Source organism: Scyliorhinus torazame, chromosome 10, assembly GCF_047496885.1.
Source record: "Scyliorhinus torazame isolate Kashiwa2021f chromosome 10, sScyTor2.1, whole genome shotgun sequence".
NCBI classification, from domain to species: domain Eukaryota; kingdom Metazoa; phylum Chordata; class Chondrichthyes; order Carcharhiniformes; family Scyliorhinidae; genus Scyliorhinus; species Scyliorhinus torazame.
The window spans coordinates 114,422,886-114,431,262 of record NC_092716.1 but is presented as its reverse complement, the minus strand read 5'-3'; positions in this window follow the sequence as shown (position 1 = coordinate 114,431,262).

Sequence of the window (8,377 nt, the reverse complement as noted above, 5' to 3'; positions counted from 1 at the left end):
CGAATTTCAGGCATTGTGCTGTCGTTCCAGGTGAAAGAATCTGGTTTTACGGCTTTAAATTTTTTTCCCGTGTTTTGGGCCATTTCCCCTTTAGGTGGGCATGGTCCAGGGCCTCTGACATCACGACGCGTGTGATGTAGAGCGTAGGAAGCGATTGCGCATGTGCAGATCGCTATCCCTTTACTTGGGGCCTTTTTCACAATTGCGCATGTGTGGCTTCTCGCGCATGCGCAAATGGTCCTTCCCGTTCTGTGCGCTCTTCGCGCAACTGCGCATGTGCAGCACCTTTTCCAAGATGATTGCAATTCAAAACTGCCGTTCGTTGCTGCAAGCCTACCTTACGGTGAGGTTTGGCGCCTCTTTTACCTTTTCTTCTTGCATGATCCTCGCAGAATTCTTGGAACTTGTCCAGGACTGCCTGGTAGTCGCTCTTGTTTTGCCCCTTTGAGTATTTGAAGGTCTGGAAGATTTCAGCTGCTTCTGGACCCGCGATGGTAAGTTGAAGCTTTATTTTCTCTGCATCCGCCACGCCATCTAGGTCGGACGCTACCAGGTAGATCTCGAATCTCTGCCTGAACCAACGCCAGTATTCACTGAGATTGCCTTGGTACCTGAGCTGCTATGGAAGCGGAATTGCGAACATCATCTTGCCTGGCTGCTGTTGCTGGTAGTCACTGTTTGCTGAGTTTTAACTATATGGATTGAAACAGTTCACTCCTGGAACCATGTTTTGTTATGCTCTTGATGTAGCATAAGCTGCTTCCTTGATGTGCACTCTGACAAAGGGAGGTTCAGACCTGGAGATAGCTTTAACACGTTTATTAAACTATTAACAATTTTCCTACTTGGATTCGTCTCTCATGTTAATCCTGCTATGGCTACTCAGACTGACGAACCAGTCTGCTACAATCCACGTGGTGGATGTGATGTTCAATCAACCCTGTGTCTATACTCACTGAGTGTCTCCACTGGAAAGAGACTGAGCATGTGTGATGTGTCCTTTTATATGGGTTGGTGTAATGCCCTCCTGTGGTAGTGTCACCTCTGTGTGTATCGTCCCTGCCCATTCGTCATGCCCTATCTTACTGACCTATTGGTTGACTGTGTGTGTCATGTCTCTGGTGTTCCCTCTAGTGTCTAGCTAGGTGTAGTGTATGTACAGTAATCCTTTGTGTACTTACAGTGATGTATATCACCACAGTGTCCTGCTTGGCACAATTGCGAGGCACAGAGGAGGTCGTGAAGACGCTCCGCAGAGTGATTCAGGACAGAGAGAAGAATAGTGAGGGAGACGTTAGTGAGTGCGAGAAAGTTAACAGGCAACTCAGAGAGCAGTTAGCGGCGAAGGACAAGGAGATGGCTGATGTCAAACGGGCACACCAATCTTGTCTCGCTTTCAGCTTTCAGTCACAATATGATAAGGCCTACCAAGACACGCAATGCGCGGTGTTGGTACGAGAAGAGACAGAACTTCAAGATGAGCAATTAAAAAAACAATGTCAGGATTTAAAAGCAGCCCTACAAGCACTCCACAGTTCCACAATGGAACAAAGGCAGAGTTTGGTAGACCACGCCAAATGTCGAAAGCAAATTGCAGACCTGCAATCCCTGCTCCCTGTACAAAATGGTTTCCAGAATACATTTGGACCCCAGTTACATCAGGAAAATGGCCCCGATTGGCAGGAGTTAAATTAAACTGCCCACCGCTACGTACATGGAACGTGTACTCAGGATAAAACTCAGAAAAGAAAAGCACCCTCACCCCCAACTGCACAGGACACTGCACAATCCCATGAACCCTGTCACCACACAGCGCAGGGCCGCAACAAACGGAGACCCCGATTTTCTGTACACTACCCCATTAACTGTCACCCAATTAAGGGACGCGTGTGACAAAATAACACCGTTCCAACCAACATCAGACCCACACCATTATTTTGCAAGGGTTAAACAACAGGCGACCATGTATGGCCTAGACGAAAAAGAGCAAATTAAACTCACAGTCTTGAGCCTCGACCCTTCAATCGTGGCAGCCCTTCCCGACGCACAAAATGTAGGAGGAGGCACCCTCCAAGAAATGCATGTAGTGATCCTAGATGCGATCGGCTACAATAAGGGAGATCCCGTAGAAGGCCTCAATAACTGTAGGCAGAAAAAGACCGAGCACCTTACAACGTTTGCTAGACGCCTGTGGACCCACTTCACAGCAGTATTTGGAGAGTTAGCCCGCGCCCATTTGACACCAGAAAATATGGCCAAATGGACTTGAATCCTAGTCTCTCACGTGAAACAGGACAGAGAGCTTGCGCCAATTACGACCTCTCAGATGAGAAATGAGAGATGGGTTTTAAAAAGATTATCCCACGCTTGGGAACAGTCCCTTCAGGGACAGTCAGAATACGGAAAAGCAGATGAAGAGCAGGCAGATGCTGACATGCCGTCAGGACACATCAAAACCCAGCAAGGCTAAACGAGGGAAGAAATAGCCCACAGCCGCCTAAATCCCAAGAGTGCTACAATTGCGGACAGTTAGGACATTACGCCCGAGAATGTCAAGCCCCCCAGAAACAGAAGCGAAATCAGTACGCAAATACCCTAAATAAGAACAGGACCAAGCCCATTCATAGTGTTAGCGCCCATTCCGAGAACGCAGACATGAACGGCACTGATCCCCGCCCTGCCTGAGGACCCCCATCTGGTCAGCTACGCTCGGGTAGTGCACGTATGGCACTGGTCACCGTCCTACCCGGGGATTCCACCCATTCTTGACCTGTCGCGGCCCATACGTACCCCATTCGGAGCGTTTGGTTCGAAACTCTTTTACTGTCCTTTTAGCCTGTGGTTTAAAGAATGCTCTTTGCCACAAATTTTGTTTGTTTTCCGGCTACCCTTAGGTCGCTATCCCACATGCTATTTACATCCTCAAACACTTGGGTGAAACGATTTGCTACTGGACGGAGAAAGTGTCCTCCCACTCAGCGCATCGACCACACAGGCTGCGACATTGCTCGCACTGTGACAGTATTTTCTTTTTCGGATGTCTTGTCCCCAAAAATATTTGGTTTAAAAAAAATGAGGGAGTCACATATGGTGACAATTCTAATGGACAATTGATAATAAAAGGAGAGACAGACAGACATACGAGATCTTAAACAAGATAATAACAGATATTATGCTTGTGTCCACAGGAAATCCAAAACAACAGAAGACAGAGGAAGACCAAGAAAAAAAGATAATGAAAACGGACATCATGATCTACATTTGGATCTTCGTGGGATCACTACAGTTGCGCACGGACGCGACCCCCCGTCCCCTACCCCACAGGCCGTGAATGTTTCCCATCCGTGCCATACACCACACCCAGAGACAGCCACTGACACACCAACCTGGTGCGACCTTATAAAATGGTATTCCCTTTCATACATCGGAGAAGCACTGTTAGTCATAGCAACACTCTGCAGTGTCATCCAGACACTGAGACTTCGGAAATGGTGAAGTGAAGCTTCCCGCGCTCCGGTATATCCACTCAGACCCCCTATTTTCGGACTCCAGCAAACCCTCCACTCTCTTTAAGTAAATAAAGTGCATTGACTAAATTTTTGTTTGTTCTAATAAAGGGCAGCACGGTAGCATTGTGGTTAGCACAATTGCTTCACAGCTCCAGGGTCCCAGGTTCGATTCCCAGCTTGGATCACTGTCTGTGCGGAGGCTGCACATTCTCCCCGTGTGTGCGTGGGTTTCCTCCCACAGTCCAAAGATGTGCAGGTTTGGTGGATTGGCCATGCTAAATTGCCCTTAGTGTCCAAAATTGCCCTTAGAGTTGGGTGGGGTTACTGGGTTATGGGGATAGGGTGGAGGTGTGGACTTTTGGTAGGGTGCTCTTTCCAAGAGCCGGTGCAGACTTGATGGGCCGAATGGCCTTCTTCTGCACTGTAAATTCTATGAAATTCTATGAAAGATGTGAAATTCTGTACTTGACTGCCAAGATAGAGAAATGTAATGCTGCTATTATATAGTTTATACTGTTTGTAAATTCTTTTGATTGACTAGTTAGTTTAGAGAAGGATAGTTAGAGGTTCCCATGTTTTTAATGAAAAAGAAATGTAATGCATGCTTGAATGTTATCGTGACCCTTAGAGTTTTATAATGATGTGATGTACATCAAAGCAATTTAGGTAAAGGTTGCAATCCATAGGACAGAGTAGGATAGAACCTGTCCTTGATTGCGGGTGCTCGACTTAGGCAGAGAACAAAGAAGATCCAGTAATATGATCCTTCACGCTTCACGTTGAGGATCACAGGAGTGCAGCCATCTGGGATGGCTACTTTCAGTATATAAAATGGACACTCGCAGAGCATACAGGGAAAATGCACAATGCAAAGCAAACAAGCAGGCACAGAGCCTGAATGTATATTTGGAAGGCAGTCTGCAGACGGAACCGAAACTTTGGGTCTATTTACATATTGATGGCCCATCTCCGAGGAACAAAGAACTAGTGCTCAGGTAGCCGATACTGTCCCAGACATTCCGGCGCCACTACCCCAACCAGAAGACACAAACAAAGCAACGCCAATGACCATCTAGGACACGCCCAGCCATCAAGGCACCCGCCCCTTTATTGGCTTAGATCGATGGCAGTGATCAAGGAGCTGCCCAATTAATTGGGACCAAGTTTAAGGCCCGCCTAAAAGCACGCAAAGCCCCTCCAAGTATAAGAAGGAACCCCCGCGAAAGGTTCACTCTCTTGGATTTGGCTCTCAAACGGAGAGATCCTTCCACCAGCATCACCAGAAGCAAGTAAGTTCAAGTTCAATGCTCGCTACCAGACGGACGACCTTAGCTGTACTCCTGTTACCTCTTCGAACCCAACAGCCTCAGATCTGAACAACGGCCACTGTTCCTCTGAGCTAAGTGGGCACCCAAAGTTAAGTATCGGTGTTAGTGATATAGTTTAGCCTGTAGTGTTATTGTGCATGAGTAAATCATACTGTGTGTAAATAAAGTAGTATTGACTTTGAACTAATTAACTGGTGTATTGGCTCTTTGATCAGTATTTGGGTTAAAACCTTGTGGCGGTATCTAGAGATACCTGGCGACTCTGAAAGCATACACATAATTAGGATTAAGAAAGGCGACCTTATTAACTGCTATATTTATAGCAAGTAAACATAGCAACAGTGCGATGGTAACACTTTCAAAATTTCCTTTTCATCAAGTGTTCTCTCTGCCAGACAAGGGCCGTTAGTGCTGGGGAATGGGTTACTTCTCATTTGGGGCACACAGCAGCAGCATTATACAGTCCAGGGTCAGGTGCACCAACAGTGTCAAGCAGGATCCAGCTCCAGCTCTACTCTCTCGACCTTTAAAGAGCATCGCTTGCCGCACTGGAGACTTTCCTCTCCCATTCCACACACAATTCTTACAGCCTATACAAGGCGGATTGAGATATCATTCATTGCTCAGCTGAAGTTGCCCAATGACAAGGAGTTTTCAAAGCTAATTGAGAAGGAAGGCAGTTATCCCACTAGCACAGGCCCAAAAGTATTGCTATCTTTTAAAAAAAATTATTTATGGGATGTGGGTGTCACTGGCTGGGGCAGCATTTATTGCCCATCCATAATTGCCCTTCAACTGAGTGGCTTGTTGCCAGGCCATTTCAGAGGCAACCACATTGCTGTAGGTCAGGAATAATATGTAGGCCAGACCAAGTAAGGATGGCAGAGTTCCTTCTCTAAAGGGCATTAGTGAACCAGATGGGTTTTTTATGACAATTGGAAATGGTTTCATAGTCATCTTCAGACTTTTAATTCCAGATTTTTAATAAAATCAAATTTCACCATTAGTTCCTTGTTAGTATAGTGGCTAGTATCCCCGCCTGTCACGTGGGAGACCGGGGTCCAATTCCCTGACGGGTAGTTTGTATCTCCACAGAAAAACAACGGGAAGCCTTTTATACTTTGCATCAGTATTCACGAAAGAGAAGGAATTGGTGGATGTTGAGTCTGGAGAAGGGTGTGTAGATAGCCTGGGTCACATTGAGATCCAAAAAGACGAAGTGTTGGGCGTCTTGAATAATATTGAGGTAGGTAAGTCCCCAGGGCCGGATGGGATCTACTCCAGAATACTGAAGGAGGCTAGAGAGGAAATTGCTGAGGTCTTGTCAGAAATCTTTGGATCCTCACTGTCTTCAGGTGATGTCCCGGAGGACTGGAGAATAGCCAATGTTGTTCCTTTGTTTAAGAAGGGCATGGATAATCCAGGGAACTACAGGCCAGTGAGCCTTACGTCAGTGGTAGGAAAATTACTGGAGAGAATTCTTCGAGACAGGATCTACTCCCATTTGGAAGCAAATGGACGTATTAGTGAGCGGCAGCATGGTTTTGTGAAGGGAAGGTCGTGTCTCACTAACTTGTTAAGAGTTTTTCGAAGAGGTCACAAAGATGATTGATGCAGGTAGGGCAGTGGATGTTGTCTATATGGACTTCAGTAAGGCCTTTGACAAGGTCCCTCATGGCAGACTGGTACAAAAGGTGAAGTCACACGGGATCAGGGGTGAGCTGACAAGGTGGATATAGAACTGGCTAGGCCATAGAAGGCAGAGAGTAGCAATGGACGGGTGCTTTTCTAATTGGAGGGCTGTGACTAGTGGTGTTCCGCAGGGATCAGTTCTGGGACCTTTGCTGTTCATAGTATATATAAATGATTTGGAGGAAAATGTAACTGGTCTGATTAGTAAGTTTGCGGACGACACAAAGGTTGGTGGAATTGCGGATAGCGATGAGGACTGTCAGAGGATACAGCTGGATTTAGATTGTTTGGAGACTTGGGCGGAGAGATGGCAGATGGAGTTTAATCCGGACAAATGTGAGGTAATGCATTTTGGAAGGTCTAATGCAGGTAGGGAATATACAGTGAATGGTAGAACCTCCAAGAGTATTGAAAGTCAGAGATCTAGGTGTACAGGTCCATAGGTCACTGAAAGGGGCAACACAGGTGAGGGAGGTAGTCAAGAAGGCTTATGGCATGCTTGCCTTCATTGGCCAGGGCATTGAGTATAAGAATTGGCAAGTCATGTTGCAGCTGTATAGAACCGTAGTTAGGCCACACTTGGAGTTTAGTGTTCAATTCTGGTCGCCACACTACCAGAAGGATGTGGAGGCTTTAGAGAGGGTGCAGAAGAGATTTACCAGGATGTTGCCTGGTATGGAGGGCATTAGCTATGAGGAGCGGTTGAATAAACTCGGTTTATTCTCACTGGAACGACGGAGGTTAAGGGGCGACCTGATAGAGGTCTACAAAATTATGAGGGGCATAGACAGAGTGGATAGTCCGAGGCTTTTCCCCAGTGTAGAGGGTTCAATTACTAGGGGGCATAGGTTTAAGGTGCGAGGGGCAAGGTTTACAGTAGATGTATGAGGCAAGTTTTTTTACACAGAGGGTAGGTAGTGGGTGCCTGGAACTCGCTGCCGGAGGAGGTGGTGGAAGCAGGGACGATAGTGACATTTAAGGGGGATCTTGACAAATACATGAATAGGATGGGAATAGAGGGATACAGACCCAGGAAGATTTTAGTTTAGACGGGCAGCATGGTCGGCACGGGCTTGGAGGGCCAAAGGGGCTGTTCCTGTGTTGTACTTTTATTTGTTCTTTGTTCATCTGCCATGGTGGGATTTGAACCCAGAGCATTACCCAGTGTCTCTGGATTCCCAGGCCAGTGACAATACCGCTGCACTCCCCTCCCATCACCTAGTTAAGATGGCAAAGTTTCCTTTTGTAGTTTCTGCCCTTGTGAGCAAGTACTTGGTCTGAGACAGTGGTTCTGAAGTGTATTGACTAGTGAACTGCAGAAATGCCCTCACCTCCTACTGCACGTGTGAGCAATGAAGCAACATGACTCTGCATTACTCTTGCACCTAGCCCCAGCTTTGGTTGTGTGATGACATGGAGCAGATTCTAGGGCAGGGATTCAAATCCTCTTGATTAATAGGACGAAGATCTCCTCCGGCTTGTTTCCAGTGACAACGTGAACAGAGTTTGAACATTTAAGAATTCCAGTTCTTACTGCACCCAAACACACCGAACGGTCCATCAAATTGGCAATAATTCCATCGTTGCTATCCTAGTCATGACTTAGAAAGTAATCTTCAGAGGTGGATCTTCCCCAGAAATGTTTGATGGGGACAGTGTTGAGGGAACTTTGCTCTGTATCTGTGTTGCACCTGCCCTGGGAGTGCTTGATGGGGACAGTATCTAACCCCATGCTGTACACGCCCTGGGTTCTTTGATGGGGACAGTATAGAGGAGCTTTACTCTGTCTCCAACCCCATGTTGTACCAGTCCTGAGAGTGTTTGATGGGGACAGTGTAGGAGCTTTAC